We start from the raw sequence: 21,114 nt of genomic DNA, 5'->3' as shown, positions 1-21,114 counted from the left end.
TGGAAAATAAAGTTAAGCAATAAGTTGTAATGTTTCTGAAGTTTGGAGTAAATGAACTGGAGTATCTTAACCAGTTTACTTTTAGATGATCTGACATGGAATATGACCCAGTACAATTCATATTAATGGACAGCAGAGAGGACTCAAGAAAATTGCTTGAGTGGAAACAAGGGTGACAATGGCATCTGTAGGTCCAAAAACCCATTTATAATGTTGTTACATGTGGGTTTTGCATGCACAGAGAACATTCTTACTGAAAAAGTGAAACTGATTTCATATTTTTGATACTGAAAAATTGTTAACAGACATACTGTGAAATGTGTCCGATTAGTCTTTGGAAATATTTGATGTCCAACAGGTGAAGGTTAACATCAAGAAACCAATTTAATCCATGTATGTCTTCATTTTGAGTGATGGTAATAAATGGTTTTGCAGATTGGTCCGAAAGATAAAATTTTCAACAGTGGCTTCTATTTCAAGCAGACAATGTCTGGGACTAGGAATTTAAGTGAGGGCTTCAACTCATATCATATAAACTCAGCACCCATGAATGTACTCAATTGTCCAGTGATGAGAGATATTGGTATATTTCCTCATTGACATAACAGTTATAGCTTGGGTGAGGGTTGCTCTTTGGTGGACCTTTTAGCAGTTGTTGAAAACTGCTGCTTCTTCCTCATCTCTGCCAGCTGATTCCCATTCCTTTCTAGTAATAACTCTCCAGTCCTGCCTACCAGTGGTTTTGGTAATGACTTTTGGTAGCTTACAATTACTGATCTTTGCATTATGGCAATGATTATCCTTTTTTTCAAATATAGATTTTCATGACTAGTTGAAACCATTCTAAAACCTTGATGATCTCATGAGACATAGCCCCTGTATTGCAGCAGCTCTGGTGCTGTTACTGCAATAGTGAATCGGACAGGCTTGTTTGTCTAAGGAGCAACTACCAGAAAAGAAAGGGACAGTTTTCAGGTGGATCACTAAAGCAATACAAACCTTCATGCAACTTACACTTGAATTTATCTGTAAATGATAAAATAAAAAATACATGCTAAAAATCTCTTTTTACGATTCAAAGTACTCTCGGGATTTAATTGTCACTGAAATTGCGCTTTAAAAAAATAAACAGGAAATAATACATCTCTTGAGTAAAAATTCATTTTGGAATTTATCTCTTCTGTAAATTCAGTTGTGTTTGGGATACCTGAAGTAGTAATTAATAGCTTAAAAAATGTTCCTCTAACAAGGAAAATACTTAATTTAAAACTAAATTATCTTATGGATATTTTACATCTACTCAGTAGTGTTAAGTCTTTAGTAATATAGAATACTTAAAATTGCTCTTTTGCATACCTTAACTTACAGCTCAGGAACATATTTCAAAATCCATCTGAGTTTTTGAGGAAACATTTTGTTTTCTGGGGAAAATATATTAGTCCCACATCACCAACTGCCTTCAAACAAGGTTGATTTTGACATTCTGAGAAAAATGCAGACATAGAGTAATTTGTAAATAAACAACTTTTCTCTATTCATATATTTGAAAAAACGGTTTTTCTTAAAACTGTTGAAAACAAGTGCAATTTTTAAATAGCATTCTTCAGAAAGCATAATTTTAATTTGTTCTCATGTTTACCAAAATGAAATGGTATTGTACTTAAATTCACCTAATCACAGCTTTTAAGTCTGATCTCATCTGGCAAGGAATTCCACGTGCTCTCAAAGGGAACATTTTCTAAATGCAGACACATTAGGAAAGCATTTTAATTATGTGTCTGAGATCACTTGTCCTCCCAGTATAGTGTAATAAATCTGATTTACTCAAATCTAAAGCTAGCAAATGCCAGTGTTACATGAGAAATATGTAGAAATATGGTGACTACATTTCTGTTTAAAAAATTCAATATCTCATTTTCCTTCTTAACATCTCTTCCTAAGTATGTGTCTGATAAGTCAAAATAAGAATCTTGTTCCATAAACTCATAGAATGGTATGGGCTGGGAGGTATTTTAAGGCTCACCTGGTTCCGACTGCCCCTGGGGACACTTTCCTCTAGGTGAGATTGCTCAAAGCACTGTCCAACTCGGCCTTGGACACTTCCAGGGGTCGTGTGTCAACAACTTCTCCAGGTAACCTCTTCCAGTATCTCACCACCACCACAGTGAAGAATTTCTTTCTAGTATCTAATCTAAACCTACCTTCATTCAGGTTAAAGCCATGAAACCCTATCACTACATGCCCTTGTGAAAAGTCCCTCTTCAGCTCTCTTGTAGGCCCCCTGGAAGGCTGCTATGAGTTCTCCCGAAACCTTCTCTTCTCCAGACTGAGCAGCCTTTCCTCACAGGAGAGGTACTTCAGCTCCCTGACCATTTTCGTGGCCCTCCTCTGGACTCACTCCAACACATCCACGCCTTTCTTGTGCTGGGGACCCCAGAGGTGGATGTAGCATTCCAGGTAAAGTCTCTCAAGAACAGAGTGGAAAGAAGGAATGCTCTTCATTACCCTGCTGGCCAGGTTGCTTCTGATGCAGTGCAGGACACAGAAGTCTGCAAGGGCACATTGCCAAGTAATGCTCAGCTTTCTGTCCACCAAAGTCCTTCTCCTCAGGGCTGCTCTCAGTCCATTTTCTGCCCAGTCTCTATTCCTGCTTGACCTGGAATGGTGCTGAACCTTGCATTTGGCCTTGTTGAACCTCATGAGGATCACCCAAGCTCATGTCTCAAGCCTGTCAAGATCCCTCTGAATGGCATTCCCTTCCCTCCAGCATGTTCACTGCACTACACAACTTGGTGTATACATGAAATTGAGAGATATAAAGAATAATGTGGGAGTTAGAGAAGTCTTCATGTCCAAGAGCTCACTAATGCCTGCTCAAAACTGTGACTCTGTCTTGTGAGCACTGCATAGGTGTGTATTTCACTATTAGTCATAGATAATGCACTTCTTGGCTCTGTTCTATGGGTCAGTTTGCAGGAATAGTTTCTGTCCATGCATCTCTTTGTGAGAAAAGATATTATTTATCTGGTTTTGGTGTTTGGAGTTTTTTAAAATGGGATGTTTTTAAGATCCTACTGTGAGACTCCACCCAAGCAAAGAGTTTCAATTGCTACTGGGAGCTAATTTGGATCTAACTTAAAATCTTAGTGACTATGGTTTACAGTTCCTGAAGAGTTAATGAGAGAATACTAGAACTATTCTCCTCTCTTGTTTATATAACAACCTGACACCTTTACAAATTCATGAGCTGAAATTGCTCTGCACATATGCACAATATCTTATTTTTCATTCAGCACCGTTTCCATTTCCTTGTGCCCTGTGTGACTTTGCTCACAGGTTGGAAAGTAGTGTAATGCATCATTTATGCTGCCTTCCACCTTTATTGACTGATGGCCTCCTTTGCTGTCAATCATTCCACTGAATTTTGTCAAAAAGAATGTGAAAAATTTTGTTGCTGATATGACTGAAGTGCATTCACCTGTAAACAAATGCTTGAGACAGAAATCAGAACGAATGGTTACCTAAGGTCATTTCAGATATTGCAAAGACCTAATGGAAGTCAAATGCTGGTATCCAATCGACAAAGTGACAAATATAGTTTCCGTGTTTGATTAGGAAAGCAAAACACATTATTGATAATTGTTAAGAAGGTATTTTTTTTCTTTAGAAAATGGCTCAGTTTGACAGTATGTGATCCATAGCCCTGTGCAAAAGATGCTCATTTAAGGTTGTTACCTTATCTGACCGGAGAACTACCCGATTGCCAATCTCTTGCTCAAATCCAAAAGTGTTATATTCAAACACCAACTAGCTCATAATAGATACATGTCAGAGAACAGCAAGTTCACCAAGTTTCACCAGGAAGGCAGGGCCAGAAATAGGACTGGAGATGACACAATCACAGCGAAAGTCAGGCCAAAAGTGGGAGCTCAGATCCAAGTTTAAATGGAGCTCCTGAGCCCATGGGCAAAAGGTATGAATGAAGGCTCCCATGAAAGGCTGGTCAAGGCTTTTGAGACAGTTTGTATATCGAAAACTAATATAATTTATTGAGTGTTTCGAATGTTTTATAGCATTCAAATTATCAAGAGTGAAAGTTAAATTTTAAAATCACTAAGTTTAGTATCACTGCATGATAAGAATCATAAAGTACTAGAAGTAGACATATCAGTATTTGGTATTGCTTTGCAGAAGCTGATTATAGACAATACCAAAACATTAAAGCAAACAGAGTGAGGTATTGACACATAACCTCAAATATTTCTATCCTCAATTATTAATAAAAATAAAGAACTTTCATGTGAACTGGCCCAACCCTGTGTCCTCCCGATTTACAGCCTCTTAAAGTGAAGTTGATCTTTGTTGAACTCATAAAATTTTGAAGAACGTATATATAGGGTCCAAATTCTTTGAAGATTTCCTGATGAAAAGAATCCAACCATAGGCTTTGAAAGAACATAAAACCTCTTACATTGCATGTGAAACTAATTGAAAAAATATTCCAGCTCCACACATTGCATTAAAGTGTGAGTCATTTCAGTTATAGGAGAAAAAAAGTGAAACTTTGTTCACAACTGAACATCATACTATCTTTAAAAAAAATAGAAAAGAAAAAAGTAAAAAGGGGAGGAAATGGTTAGAATCTCTTACCTCCAGTGTTCTCTAAGAAATTCCATCTGAATTTATTGAAAACACATGCATTTAAATACATGAAATCAGACTGGGATGTTATTGAGTGAGAGATAAAAAAGGCTGCTCTAAGAAAAGTCTTCAGAAAGAGGGATAAGATATGCAGGAGAAAAAGGAAGCCTAAATTTTTTTAAGAAATCAGCATTGGATATTTCTTTAAAATTATCATAGAAATTCTCTCTTAATATTTCCTCCTTCTTGACTGCTATTTCTTCATTTTTCCTAAAAGAATCTGTGATTTGACAGATGATTTAATGAAACGGAAATTTCTACCAATTTGTATTCCAATGAGGATTTGTATGTTATGTTTCAGAAAAGCTTCATAATTAGCTTAGTCCAGAAGTGGTCATATATTTGTCAAAAATCTGTATATGTCATGCATAATGCAGTCATGCATGGGATGGGTCAGATACAACTTGAACATTTTTTAACTCAGCTAAACCAAAGGCTCTCTTGAGGATGAGAGAGGTGGGAGAAGCAAGTAGCAGACTAAATTTCCTTTCTCACCCTTCTCTGAAAAGCAGGTACAGAAACATTGTCAAGATGTTGATATAATTTTTGATGAGTTGTAGAAGAATATATTATAAACAATCCACTATTTCAGCTTAATGTAAGATTTATGAGGAAAAGTGGCAGACTGGAATACCAGGAGCATATAAACTCTTGCAATGCAAAACTGCCTAGGCTTATGTCTCCTCAGCAAGGATTCCTAGTAGTGCATGAGGAAATTGGTGATTTTCTCAGGCTGCCACAGGCCTCCTTTTTTCCTCTGTCCCTGCTGAGACGTCTGGTTTTATACCATATTCATCCGTATTTTCATAATCAATCACCATCTTTCTCTGCTTTTCAAGAGCAATCAGCTGGCCTAGATGGTGCTCCATCAGGCAGCCCTTCTCACTACATTTCCCTGTAGACATGCTGGGCTCTCATCTTGAAATGGCATCTGCCATCAGCTATGCCAAGATGCCAACAAAAAAGGGGGAGATCACAAGGTGTGTTTACACTTTAAAAAGACACAAAATACAAACATCAGATAACTCCTAATACTTGAGACTGACTTTAGATCTCCTGTCTTGGAATAGATGATCATACAGAAGAAAAGCTTTCATTTTGCAGCTGAAATGCTCATGAATGTTCTGCTTAAGGGCTATTTCAGGCAACAAAGGAACAACACAAACAACAGAGTGATGTCTGCATGTCAGACAAAGAAATGTGAAGAAGAGGTGACCACAGCAAGACATCAGAACCATCTGTTCCTTTTGTTCTGAGTAAAGACTTCTGGATGAGCAAGCACACCTGAGATCCTTAACAGTAACAAAGGCTGTGTGTTATCAAATGGCAAAGGTGGGCTTTGTTTGCAGCTGATTGGTGACAAAGGTATGCTACCTCTATAGTCAGGATGTGTACAGACAAATAAACTGTGTATTATTGGGCAAGAATCGAAGCTGCTCAAGCTTAAAAGCTTATCACTTTGCTGTCTGTAGCATTTTTTCCTTTGTCTGGGTGATAATTATTGTGTCTATTCCTCTTCTACAAACTACTTTTCACTTGTTTTCATTGTAATGCTGATGTTCTTTTACCAAGCAAGAATAGTAATGAGAAGGGCATAACAACTATTCCAGATTTTGTTATATTCTCATGGAATAAGTACTGGTCCTTGAACTACTGGAAAGGGATTAACAGAATTGTTAAAAAAATATATTCATAACAATTATGGAAAATCTAGCTATCATCCCTCATTTCTTAGCAAGTTTACAGCAAAACAAAAGAACAAGATTTCAGTACTTCACATGTAAAGTTGCGCTGCTTTAGTTTGACAGACACTGAATATTATCTTTATTTTTTCCTATACCTACCGATAGAAAGTAGATGTACTTCCCATAGGAGAGAACTGTGATTATATCACTATACTTAAATTTACCTTCAAATCGCTTCCTTTTCATTGATCTAAAAATTGTTTTTCTTCCTAATGCCTCATTCCCAATCTGTAAAATGAGAATAGTACTATATTACAATGCAGTTCTTCATGTCAAATGCTCAACTAAAAAGGTGATATAGGTGATATAATCATCTTTTAGGGAAAATCATCTTATGATGGAGAGAAAATATATAAATATGTTTAGTTCTCTGTGCACAGCATCTGAGAAAAAAAGTCTTCTCCCTGGAAATTTTCAGCATTCTAATCAGCATTTAAACCCTGATGATATGCAATGTAATTTTTTCTCTTTGTTTGATGTAACTGTTTGCAGTAAATAATGTGAAACTTTTCTTTAATTAATATTCATTGAAACTATTTATGATTTACAAAAAGAATGGGAAAACATCTATAATAAACTAAAATCTTAATAGCTACAATTCTAATTTATATACTAAGCTTTATATGAGTTTCCCACAGTTCTTCACCAACAAATCATACAGGACTACAGGAAGAAAAAGTAATCCATCTCAAGAAAGTCATTTTGAAAAGACTTGTTGTCACCATGTTTGTAAAAATATTCAAAATATGAAAAAATTTATATTTACAGAAAGCAAGTGATACATCTAGGGTGTCAGCAGAGAAATGCTGTTTCAAATATTTTCTTTATTCAGTGACTGAAGTAATAAATTGTACAGTACATGAATTGAGATAAAAATAAATAATAAACATTACTGAAAATAAAATAGTAAGAAAATAAAATATGAACATATTGCAAGCAGCATTTGGCATTGTGTGAAAATAACAGGGTCTCATTTGTTTTCTTATCAGCTCTGAAAAGTGTGTTGTCTGGCTTCATGTAACTGCAGCTTCATTTTTTGGCAGTAGATGAATATGTTTTTGTTTTAAACCTCAATATCTTTAACACTGAACAGAAGTATGAGTATGAGAGGCAGAGAAGATACAGTTTAGATACTGTGTGTTTCATGAAACATGGTAAACTGACTATTCTATCTACATTCAATTTAAAATTTAAATTCTCTATTTTCCATTGTATGGGAGTTTTTTAATTTGAATTTGACCAAAATATGGCTGTATTATTAAAAGTTTAAAAGTTTATTACATATTACAAAAAAATGATCAAGATTTCTGGGAAAATACTTGGGTGAACTCTACAATGTCTGTGCTGCTGTAGAGGTCAATAACTTATTTTTGGTTTAGTCTATTATGTGAAGATTTAGTATTGAAAAATAATTATAGTTAGGATGAAACTGTCAAGAACATCTATAAACAGAGAGGAAAATTAAAAGTTAGATTTTTTTTTTTTAAAGTTAATTGTTAAATCAGACTTGAATACTTACTTAGGAATTAATTTATATTAATTAACTTCACCCTTTCAGAGAGAAATAGAGGTGGTGTTCTCCAGCATGAAGCTGGAGAGGAGGGATCATTTTACTGTATCAAGTATCGTATATCTATATGTATTCTCAGGGCAAGTAGCAGATGTGTATACTGTAGGTAGGTTGCAACTCTAACATTAAAATCCCCAAAACTTTTTGAGGCTAGAGCGAGTGATCTGAATTATCTCAGAGTCTGGAGAGATTCTCCAAGAGCTTTTACAAGTACTTAATCATCTCTTCTTTAAGGCAGCAACCCCAGTACTGTTGAGAAACAGCACAGATGCACAGAGAGGATCATATTTGCACTTTGGATTGGCATAGAGGGACTGAGACCAAAGAAGAGGCCCCAGCTGGGGGCTGGTGGGAGGCTGGGAGGCATCAGGTGGGTGAAGGGTAAAAGATCCCAGCCTGTCTTGCTGAAAGTTGCTCATCTGCCATCCTCTGCCAAGGAAATGCCTCTTTAAGCAGAGGCTCTGCTGGAAGCAAGAGGCAGATTGCAGTGGTGGGCAATTGCTACCAGAAAAATAGCAAGCTGGGCTTGCGACTGCAGAGAGAATTTCATGGTGACTTGCTTGCCAAGTGCACAAATGTGTCAGACCTTATGAATGTCTCTATGTCTCTACCAGCTTCTAGGAAACAACAGAGGGGGTCTGTAGCTGGTGAGCATGGGAATAAAAATATCAGAGTGAAAGAGAGAGATGGAGTAGTTTTCAGAGTTTTAAGAATGTTTTAAGAGTGCCAAAATCCCTAAAGTAGTGTTCTTTGTAATGCTCTCTGCAATTTCAGGGGTGCTGGAGATGGAGAAAGAGAGGCAAACTTTTAATGCTGGGCTGAGAAGGCAGTAGGAAGGATTATGAGGCATCAGAAACTTCCAGCATAACGGATGGTCATGCAGGAGAAATGTACTTCCTCTGAATGACACGTGGGTCAAGCTGCTATCATTTAATATCAAGGAAAGAATAAGAGTAAGCTGACAAGTCCAGAACAGCACAGTGGTGGAGATGGTATATCTATTACAGATGATGTTATGGAAATATTTTTAGTCTCTGTTAAGGCTAGAATACAGAATGGAATTAGTCAAACACAGAGTGTGATTTAAACTGGATGCTGGGAATAGAACCAAATCTGAAGAGAAAGAATATAAAGTATAAGTTGTCAAATGAAGGAACATGAATAACGAAACAGCAAACGTAACAGAAACTTGGTGGAAAGAGAACAATCTGTTAAACATCATTCAGCAGAATAAAATTAGCAAAAATGATCAAAATAACACTGGCTATTTGGCAGGATCATATGATATACACCCAAGATTTACTTAAATTCTCCTGGTATTTGAAGTACTTGGGAGATATGAAGTTACCTTTCAAATTGATCCCAGGTGAGATTCCAAGAAATTCAGGGTACATAAACCTGATATCTCAACCAGGCAAATTAATATAGCCTGTAATAATGCACAAATTAATAATCACAAACATAAATCTGACTATACACTGGGGAAGAGACAGTGCAGATTCTTGAAGGGAAATCCTGTGTCATAAACATACTATAGATATTTGAAAGTTCAGCATGTGGGTGAGGGTATTCTGCCTGATATATCCCACCTGGAGTCCCACTAAGTTTCTGGTTTAATTTGTCATCCAAAGCTTTAAAGAACTTAATCAGTTACAGCATAAGAGATAAAGTCCTTCACTTGATTTCATCATTTGGTTAAACGATGAAAAAGAGGGTAGGAATGAACACTTTCTGCAGTAATCAATGGTGAATTCCACACAGGTCTGTGCTGGGACTTGTGCATTTAGATATATTAATAGATGACCTGGAACTGAAAGCCATTAGTGAAGTGGTAAAGTTTACTGCTGATAACAAGTTATTCAAGGCAGTAAAGATGAAGCATGAAGAATTGCAGGAGGACCTGAGGAAGATGAACGAGTAGCCAATAAAAAGGCAGATGAAATTCAGTATAGATAAATGTCAAGCTATGTATAGGGGAGTGAGCAGGTCTTCACACACAGCACAGTGGGCCCTGAATTGGTCATTATCACTCTGGAACAAAATCTTGGGTCATCATAAAAGGCTCTATGAAAATGTCAGCTCAATATTGGTAAGACAGGCAAATCAAAGGTAAGAATCATTTTAAAAAGAAGTGAAGAATAAAAAAGGGCATATCATATTGTAGAATTCTCTGGAATCACCCCTTTCTCCTCCCTTTTAAATAGAATTGATGAAAACTAGAAAAGATTCAGGAAAGGAGAACGGGGATTAACAAATGGATCAAACTGCATTGCTTCTTTGTATAAAATAATGAACTTAATGACTAAAACTTGGGGGAAAATGAAGAAAAAAATAGATTACAATAGACCTCTTTTAAAAAGAATGTCTGGGAGAGGTTAGATAAGGACTGATAGTCCATTGGGAATATAAAATTGTCCAATAAAAGGAGGGATAGAACAATTTAGCAGGAGTCAACTTCAAAACAATTTTAGGGAATTAGTTCTTCACTCAGTAGCTGCAGGCTAGTGGAAGTGCTCCAAAAAATGTTGGAAATATTACAAAGAACATGGACTGAAGGAGAAATGGGGAAAACTCATGGAAAAGGAGTCCAAAGATACCTATTTAATGAATATGTACATTTTCTCATTCCAGAACCAAAGAACATTGGAAAGCACATGAAGCAAAAATGTCACAGATATTTCTCATTTTTCGTTCTTTCCTAGATTGCCATTTATGAGTATTTTATTTCAGAAAAAAATAGAAACAAGCATTTGGCGTGACTCAGAAGGCCTTTACGATATAGATCTCTTGTTATTGATTCTTCCAATGACAGACACTGCCTACTTCATTAGAAAAAACCCAAACTGAGTGTAGAGAACGAGGCACAGCCTCACAGAGAACTAAGCACGCCCTCACTGTTAATACATGCATTACAACTTCACTCGCATCCTTATGTGACCCTAAAACCACAGGAATTTTTAATGAATTTTCTTTTTCTAGTCAAAGTTGGTGGCAGTTGTTTCATAGCCTGTCCAAGTCTTGTTTTCACAGGTCTGTATATGTCCTCACTCATGGTGCAAGTGTGTTGCGGGGTGCTTTAAGGTGTGAATGAAGCCTGGTGAGGATAGTGCTGGAGGAGTGTGGGAGGTGGGGACTGCCACACCTGGAGCAATGTGGGCCATTCTGCCTGCTGGATCCAGCTCCAAGGATGCAGAGTACAGCACCATTCTTACAAGTCATTCCAGACACTCACAGGCGGGGAGTGCAGCCAGAGCACAGCCTGGAAGTTGAGCACCAGCCCTCTCTCAGCACAGAGACAGATGATGTGTGGTCTAATAGAAACGGAGAGTGGTAGGCACGCTGCCTTTTCCTGAAACTGAGCATGTAATTGAATGATAAGGAATTTGGGGCTGTCCCAATAAGGAATGTGATCACTCGGAAAATTTTGTTGCATATTATTTTTCTTGTAAATAGAGTCTGTGCTATGTCTATGACAAACATAGACTTCTCTTATACCTATTTTTCCTAGAGAGCTGTTTAATACAAGATTTATACTCCCACCTTAGCAATGGCAACATTAATCTTCATAGGTATGGACTGCATACATAGCAAGAATAATAATTATGAAAAAGCATTTCTCCTCATACCTACTCTCCATCTTATCTTTTAATTCAGGAGCTACCATTCATTATTTGAGACTGAGAAATCAAAATGTTCTGAAGGTCAAAATGCCTCTGGTACCTCAACTTTGTTTTGGGGACAAATCACAGATTTCACCAATATCTTTCCTGCCTCTAATATTACTTTGTTTTTGGTCTTTATAATTTCAGATTGCTATTCACATCAGATGTGTTTGAACAGAACCTTGTCAAGGTTTTTAATACTAAGAAATCAAGCTACCTCTACTTCCAGTCTACCTGCTGTTTTATTCTTGCACAGAATGAAAGGATTGCGATGCATGAAATTTGGACTTTTTTTTAATGTTTAGACAGCACTGTATTTTTGAAAAGCAGAGAACAAACCTTGCAAAATTTTTAGTGAGGAGACATAAGATTTCCTTCTCCTACTATCTATTGATACACTGGTAGTTGAGTATTTAAGAGTAGCCTAGCAGTGGCTTCTGCTTCCCTCAGTGATTGCACTTTTTTGAATTGGAGGTTTCCTCTTAGGTATGAAACCATTCTTGTAAAACCTGGCAAAATAATATCCTTCAATAGAAAGAAGAATCTCTTTCCTAGATTGTCACCCACCAATATTACAGGCATTTATAAAGGCATTCTTTTTCTGGAAAAAAAAACAGCTTATACTCTATTGTTCGCTACAGATTGTCTTCATAGAAGAAAAACATGGGAGCAGTAGGGATTTTTACTTTATTTTTTTTGCTTCCTTACGGCTGAGAATGTTCTGAGGGACAGTCACTATTCTGTTCCACACCTAGGAATGCTGATCTAAATTTACCTCATAATGGTTTTGTGATTAGGACTTAGTGAAATCTATATAACACTACAGTTGAATTAGTGTATTTCACTGATTAAAGAATTTTGTCTAGAAAATAATTTTCCTCTAAAGTCATTATATTTGTATGACTAACAAAATAGCTTCATTAACACTGTAATAATGTCTACCAAAAATATATATGATTCACTACTTATGGCAATCTAAGAGAATAAAGTGTGAAAATGCTTCTTCAGATAATGCATTAAAAAACTGAATGATGAATCAGAACCAAGTATACTTGTGGATAATGATAGACCAGATGCACTTCTACCAATATGTTGGCTTTAACTGCCTGAGTTAGGTTACAGAAATCCTAACTGAGGTCAAATGATGAAGTATATTGCAGGATCCTATTTCTGTTATTGTTGTTTCTTACCTGGTAGAAATTCTAAAAGAAAGAGTTATGTCCTCTGAGACATATAGAAACATGCTGCAATTTAATATATATCTCCAGCTCATACGGAAATATAAAAAAATTAAAAAAATCCCAAACTGAACTATGCCAGATTTACATCAGAACTAGACAAAATTATATCTGCTGAAGTAGCTCAATAATTAACCTAGCAATATTTTTTTTTAAAAAAAAGAGGACTATTATTCTTCAGCTAACAAAAAACCTAGGAAGAGTCTTGCTACAATACTCTCAAGACAGCACTTTTTTAGTTCAAAAATAAATTTCAATAATTAGTTTTCTGTTTAAAAGTCTGCCTGTGTGAATGTCAGAACATACAATGCTAATAAACTGGGTTGTGGTGAAGGTATGAACACCATGTTATGTGAAGTACTCGCCCAGCTTAAAGGTGCTCTGAAGGACTCCACAAAAAGCATGTGAAATGACAATGAAACCTTGATATGAATTTATGGCCTTTATTAAACTTTTTGTGCTTCACTCATCCTCAGGATTCATAGGATTTACACAAAACAAAACATCCAAATATCTCGAGTTCATTTTGATTTTGAAGTTTTATTGCTGCCTGACATTAATTTCTGTAATCAGATGCTTCCCACTTCTCTTGGCACTGCAGTTGATGTGTCTAAATATCAGAAACAGACAAAACCCAAAGTTAGTAATTCACATGAAAGTTAGGGACTCTATCTTTGATTTTTGCTTTGATTTGAAACAAATCAAAAGCAGAATTTTGTCAACATTTTCTAGTAAACTAGAAGGAATACTTCAACTAGTCATGGAAATTAAAACCGATTTAGCAAATACATGCATCAAATAATTTTTTTGCAATCAAAATTTAAAAAGTAGTAAATGTGAATTTCCCTGAGAGTAGATATGAGCTTATCTGGGATATTGGGCAATGGAATAGCCTTCTGGGATGACAATATAGAGCAATAGACCTGGGGAAAAAGATTATGTCAAGGTTTGCAGCAACTGCTATCTCATTTTGTCAAGAGATTCAAGTTATTCCCAGCCTCATCAATCCTATGACAACAGAGTCTCCAACAGTTGTACATTACTGAAGCCTGTCTCCCATTTTGCTAATCCTCGTTATTGCCTAGTTAGTGAAAATAAAATTTGGCCTTGATCTGCATCTCACAGCAACTGATACACAAATTAATTCCAAAGAATACATACACTGAATAAGTAGTGGGTTTTGTGACCTAAAACCCTATTTTATGTCAAAAACTTTAGATGTACCCTACCACAACATACTTGTTATTCACATGCTTCATTCTGTTGTGTGAAATAAACAGGAGAATGGACAAAACTATTTTTCTCAGTGTGAAGTTCTTTAATTACTTTGTTAATTCATTGCAGTTGTACACAATCACCTTACTTAATTGTATAATGACTTCTATAGTGTCATTCTAGGACAAGCTGATGTAGATAACATTTCCCAATATGAATTTTTTACTTTTCAGATTGTGTTTATTGTTAAGAATTATCCATAACTTTTCTCATGTTAATAAATTACAGAGAAATTGTGTTAGATATGTATTTGGATTCCTAGGTGACTTCTCAGAGAGCATTTTTTTTTCCTTATTTCTTTTTCAGGGGTATGAAGTGAAAAAGATATTTAATGAATTTTTACATGATGACAAATGACCTGTCACTCATCTTTAATCATTACTATAGCCATTAACAACATAAAATGACAATTCTGTGTCAAATTATTATTTCGATAGTATACAGTAACTTTTTTTTTAATATCAGACATGATCTGAGAGTTAATAACTGCAAGAACAGTGACTCTTTAATATCTTACTCTTCAACATATTGGCACAATATCATAAATCTTCTTTTCTCTCTCTCTAAAGAGAAATCTATTCAGTGACATGAGTTGAATGAGATTTCAAGAGGGAAGTTTACAAAAGGTGTCTTGAATGCAGAGGAAGTCAGAGCTTGCTGTGATCCTTTACAGTAAATAGTAGGAATGCCCTGTCATTCTTACTTCGTGTCATATTATATGGTGTACATAAGGAAGGAGGAAAAAAGAAATGACAAGTCAAGGAACTGATTGAAGCAGAAGTTTGGATTCTGAAAATCTGTACTTTTCCAACATGGCACCAATTAAAGCACTATATTGCTGCTATATGGTCCTTTTCTTTACCTCTTTGTCACTGACAATGGTCTCTGACTTCTTCAGGTCTTAAAACTAATACAATGTCTCACATTTTGTTTCATACAAACCTCTAGACCTTTTAAGTTCCTTTCTTTCCTGTCCTTTGGGTCCTTCAAACGGCCTAGGTATACATTTATCTGTCTAGGTGTCTGAGCCTAAAAGCTGTACTGACAGAAACTCTGTTCATCTGATGCCTGGCCTGAGTTAAAAGTATCTCAACATTTAAACACAAATTCCCAACTATGACTAGAAATTCTTCTCACCTGAGAGGTCTGACTCCTTTCTAGAGCCATAAATGTTGTTTTTTGCATTATCTGCTTTCATTGAGTAGCTTGGTGGTTGGAATATTTGTGCAAAATAAGAATATTTGGTCATATAGAGGAACACAGGTTTCCTTGGCTGCTAAAACAGCGTTTACACTATCAGACTTTGTGGGCATTATAATTTTTCCTCATTTTTGTTTCCCATTCACTAGTTATGCCATCTTCAGCACAACTATTGAGAGTAGAGCACATATTTCAGGGTAGTAGTAAGGCTGGCACTTAAATCACTATCTCAGAAGGTGAGAAGATGATAGGAGGATGCATAAATATCTATTTACATCAAGCTGCAAAATGAAAAGAAAACTCATAGTGTTTTAGCAGGAAGGAAAAAATTTCCTGAGTCATTAAAGAAGATTCGTTTTACCTAAAGAGAGTGATCAAGGCTGCAGAAATGATTTTGGATTGTTCCTGCAATTTGAGGCCCTGTTTCTCTATGGTTGATTTGTGTCAAGGCCCTGGGAGTGTAAACAGGCATCAGCTGCTTTGTGTCAGAGAGTGCTAGGCTCTGGTCATTGTGTTCCAACAAGAAATCAGTGTCTTATTATCACAGTTAAAAGGCTCATATCCTACTAATCAAGTAGAAGGGTTAATTTCAAATATGCAGGGGTTTAACTCCTGGTTATTTCTACTAGTCAGGAATTCAATGGTAGAGGTAGATACCTCCACCTGAAGATGCAGGGAACTCCTTTTAACACGTGTACATTTGGGATTCTGGTTGCCCTTCACAAGCCCTCCTTAAAGTGATGTTGCATCATTCTGCCATAGATGGGAGGTGTTACTGTTTTTTCTTCACCCAATAGATGACAAATCAATGATTGCCATTTACTGGTGGGAATTCTGGGGAGTGGCCTGCATTTGCAGGAAAGCAGCTCTTTCATGCCAAGTAAAGTAATTTATGTTAGTCATTTATGGCAGTCACTGTGCTCTAGAAGTGTACAGTGACAAAGTTCATTGATTTGTCTCAACACAGAGACTAACACTTTGTGACAGCATACTTATAGAGTACCCTGTATCCCAAAGAAGCTGATAAAGGAGGCAGGACAGATAGCTAATGACATGGACCAAGCACCAATAGCAATAACTTCTGATAGACTTCATCTCTTCATTGCTGTCTTTCTTCCCTCTTTAATTGTCTGTTTCTATTTGTACAAGTCTGATATCAATAGCACAAGACAGAAGTTCATTGGAAGAAACCTTTTGAATTTCATATTTTCAATGCTGAGAAAGATATCTCTAGCCCAACCAACTGTACTGACCTTGCTCACTTGAACAGAAAACCATCATGTCAAACAACTACACTGGCTTTTAGTTCTATTGTGATGTGACTCAGTGATGCAATAATGTATTCACATGGACCACACATCTTTCTTCTGGTTCATCTGGTTCTTCTGGTTTTTTTTCATAGAATCGTAGAATTATTTATGTTGGAAAACACCTTTAAGATTTTGAAGTCCAGCCTTTAACCCATCACTGCCAAGTCCACCACTAACCATTCCCCCAAGTGTTGCATCTACCCATCTTTTAAACACCTCCAGGGATAGTGATTACACAACTTCCTTTGGCAGCTTTTCCAATGTTTGACAACCCTTTCCATGAAGAAATTGTTCCTAATATCCAAACTAAATCTCCCCTGGTTAGACCTGAGGCAAATTACTCTTTTTCTTTCACTTCAGACCCAGCAGAAGACACCAACTCCCACCATCTGGTTACAACCTCCTTTCATGTAGTTGTAAAGAGCAAAAAGGTCCCCCTCAAGCCTCCTTTTTTCCGGGCTAATCAACCCCAGTTCCTTCAGGTGCTCTTCATCAGACTTGTGCTCCTTCACCAGCTTTCTCTTCAGCACCTTACTGTCTCTCTTGTAGTGAGACCAAAACTGAACCACAGCATACTCAAGGTTGGAAGAGACCTTCAAATCATTCAGTCCAGCCATCCACCCAGCACACCCACTGCAACCCCTAAATCATTAAACCACATCACACAGCACCAGATCCAGATGCTTGTAAAATACCTTCAGGGATGGTGACCTCTTTCAATGCTTGAGCTCCTCATTAGTGATTTTTTTGGTCTAATATCTATATCTAATATCTAATATCTATTATGGATCTCACCTGTTTCACCTTAGGGCTATTTCCTCTAGTCCTCTTGCTGCAGGCAGGGTAGAAGACAGTGCCCCCATCTCATGAAGATTTGAGATGTGGCTTCACCAGTGCTCCGGTTCTGCTAGCCACACTGATACAGGGTAAGGTTGCCATTGGCCTTCTTGGCCACCTGGGCCATGCTGGCACATGTTCAGCTGCTCTTGACCAGCACTTCCAGGTCCTTTCCACTGTGCAGCCTTCCAGCCACTTCCTTCAGCCTCTAGCATTGCATGGGGTTGCTGTGACTGAAGTGAAGGACCTGGAAATTGTCTTGTTGAACTTCCTACAACTAAACTCAGCCCAGCCATACAGCCAATCCAGGTCATTCTACAGAGCCTGCCTACTCTCCAGCAGATCAACATTCATGCTCAACTTGGTGCCATTTGCAAAATGACTGAGGGTGCACTCAATCCCTTGCCCAGAAGTCCTTTGCATACTCAAGGTGTATCTCAGTATACCGAAAGGGAAGGAGTAATTATGCTCTACATGTATCCAATACTCCGAGGACAGAATCAATTGTGTCCCTCTCCAAAAAGCATCCACCAATTTGCATATTAATCAGTATGTACATCTCCTTTTCTGTCCATTGTTAAACCTGGGTGGTACATGAGACATGGCAGAATGTTAACTGAGATAGAAGAATATTATTGTATTGGTTTAGGCTCAGATAGAGCCAATTTTCTTCACAGAATCTAGTATGGGCAGTGTTTTGGATTTGCACTGGAAACAGTGTTGAAAACTCAGGGCTGTTTAAGTCACTGCTGAGCAGTGCTTGCACAACACCAAGGCCTTTTTATCTTCTCATGACACTCCACCAGCAAGGAGGCTAAGGGTGCACAAAGGGCTGGGAGGGGATACAGCCAGAACAGATGACCCCTGCTGAACAAAGAAATATTCCATACCATATGGCATCATGCTCAGCATATAAATCTAGGAGAGAAGAAAAAGGAAAGGGGGATGTTCAGGGTGAGGGTGTTTGTCATCCAAGTCATCATTATGTGTAATGAAGCCTTGGTTTCCTGGGGATGGCTGAACACCTGCCTGCCCATGGGAAGGTGTGAATGAATTCCTTGTTCTGCTTTGCACTTGTGCACAGCTTTTGCTTTCCATATTAAAATGTCCTTGTCTCAACCCACAAGTTTTCTCACTTTTGCCCTTCTATTTCTCTGCCCATCCTGCTGGGGGAGAGTGAGCAAGCAATCATGTTTTGTTTAGCTACTTAATGATGTTACTCCTGATAATTATTTAAAATTTTCTAGTGTAATTATTTTCTCAGGTGATGAGAACGAAAAATAATCCTGAAAACAATACCAGAACTGAATACTAACTGAATTAACCTAAAAAAAAAATACAATTCATCAGGAAGTATCTAACATGAAATTAAAATCAGCTTTATTCTAAAAATAACAATTTGTATTTTTCAACCTACTCTATTTAGTTAAATAGACTAACTTCACAAAACATTTGTGAAATGTATGGATTTCTGAGAAAAGCAGTGCCTTTCCTTACTGCTGTGTATTCAAAATGGATTAGAGAAAATGTTTTATAGCAGGCAATGTTTCAATTAGCTCTTTATATTTTTAACTGGTTTGTCAATTTACCTTATTGTATTTTTCATTTGTAGTCACTGTTCAATTGGTTTTCATTTCCATTTGTTTTATGTTAAAAATTGACATTTATAAGGTATGTTGATATTGTTTCTTCTCCTTGCATCCAGCCCAAAGGCATTGAGAATAAGGAAACAATTTGAATGTTTTTCAAAGAAATGTAAAGATTGCTTCAGCAACTGATTATGTAGGAAATTGTTTGTTGCAAAAGTCTCTTTTACGGGAAACATTCTGCCGCTATGTATAAAACATCTATATAAGCATAAATTCAGATTGACCCGTACTAATTCAGTCTGCAACTGTGATAAGTAGTAATGGGTTTGTAATTATTCATATATTATGCAAGTTACCAGTAAAGCCAAGTGTTTTACTTTGAATTTATAATTATTTGAATTACTGGATATTAGAATCTAAAGATTAATAATTAGTAATTAATAATATGCTTGCTATATCCAGAAAAAAGTGTTAAGGCAGCACATTTGTTAGATACTTTGTTAGAAATCTGTGTATTTTTCAGATTCTTCTGTGTAATAATGGATATGCATATCCACAAATTTTAAAAAGTTTTCAAAAATAAAAGTTTCCAATAAAATAAAAGGAAAATGTCAGTATAAAATTCAGTCCCAGTTATGTGATGTCTTAGAGGAGTTCTTACGAGTTAGACAGGGAAAAGACAACACACTGAGAATTGAAGTAAAGGGTCAGCATGCTGTCAGATTTTAAAGTCTTCTTTTCCTCCTCCCTGAGTTGTTTCAATCAGCAAAGCATATGCAAGTATCATTATTAGGCAGCAGCAGCAGGGCTCACAGCCATACAAAAACTGGAGTAAATAAATCTCCTATCTTAGGCCGGGATTTGACATTATCAAAGAATATCTGATTTTGTATTTTTGCTGGATCATGTAGTTAAGTTTGTGACAAACTTGTCCAGTGCTAGAGGGCATCTTGTTTCCTAACTTCTTATAATAATGTGTAGCCATACATCAGCATCACCATCCAGAGGCAAAGAGTGCATCTGCCTTTTGTTAAAGGTCCTGTGGTGCATCAGGCTGGTCGCCCGTTTTTCCTCTGGTTCTGTTAGATACAGGGATCAGGGTCCTGCAGCCAAGTTAAAGGGCCTTTGGACATGTGATCAGCAACCAGCACAGCTCTTGTAGCTTGAGTTTTCTGGGTCATCCTTAAGGACTTTAAGGTTTACCATGGATGATGCATCTTCTATCTGGACTCAAAAAGAAGCTGAATGCAATTGCATGAATAGGGTATTACAAAACTCTGTCAAGATCTCTAGTCTGCCTCCTGTATGAAAAAACTGAATGCTGTCCTAGCTTAATAGATACAGATTAGTTGGTCCCATCCAGTACTCTCTTGTCTACCAGTGGAACCTATCTGGAACCAAGATATTTGATAATATACAGCACAGATCAATATGTATGGCTGCAGATCAACATGCCCAGTTATACGGATTATTTTATGCCTGGCCATTGCCTTTGGTGCTGCTTCTTCTGATGATGACAGCTACAGGAATAGATACTACAAAACAGATATGTATTATTTTTCTTGGGCAACTATCATGTGACAGCAGTTTTTGGTATTCAACAAACTTTCCCTGGATTCCTCTTGTCCTTGTTTCTTTCTGGTTTTTGAAGAGGGCACTTCTTCTAGTCAGGACCATCACTTGAAGAAGTAGGGGAGGACACACTGTTAGAGAGATACGAAAATTACAGCCTGGAAAATCATTCTCGGTCTGGAGCTTTTCCTGCTCTCTCAGCTCCATTCCCAGGCTGATAGCATGTTCAGCTTCAGTTAAGAAGATCTTTTCCCAGGATGATAACTTGGTCAAAACAGAATGGAATTCATAATAAAGATTAACACCTGGTACCAGCCATGGGACTCTTCCTGAACTATGGTCCCACAGGCGTTCTCTCAATTATCCAATGAGCTACTGTATCTTAGCTCTGCAGAACATACTATAAAAGGTATGA

Source organism: Sturnus vulgaris, chromosome 1 (genome assembly GCF_052056855.1).
Source record: "Sturnus vulgaris isolate bStuVul1 chromosome 1, bStuVul1.hap1, whole genome shotgun sequence".
Lineage (NCBI taxonomy): Eukaryota > Metazoa > Chordata > Aves > Passeriformes > Sturnidae > Sturnus > Sturnus vulgaris.
Note: the sequence above shows the minus strand (reverse complement) of the source record.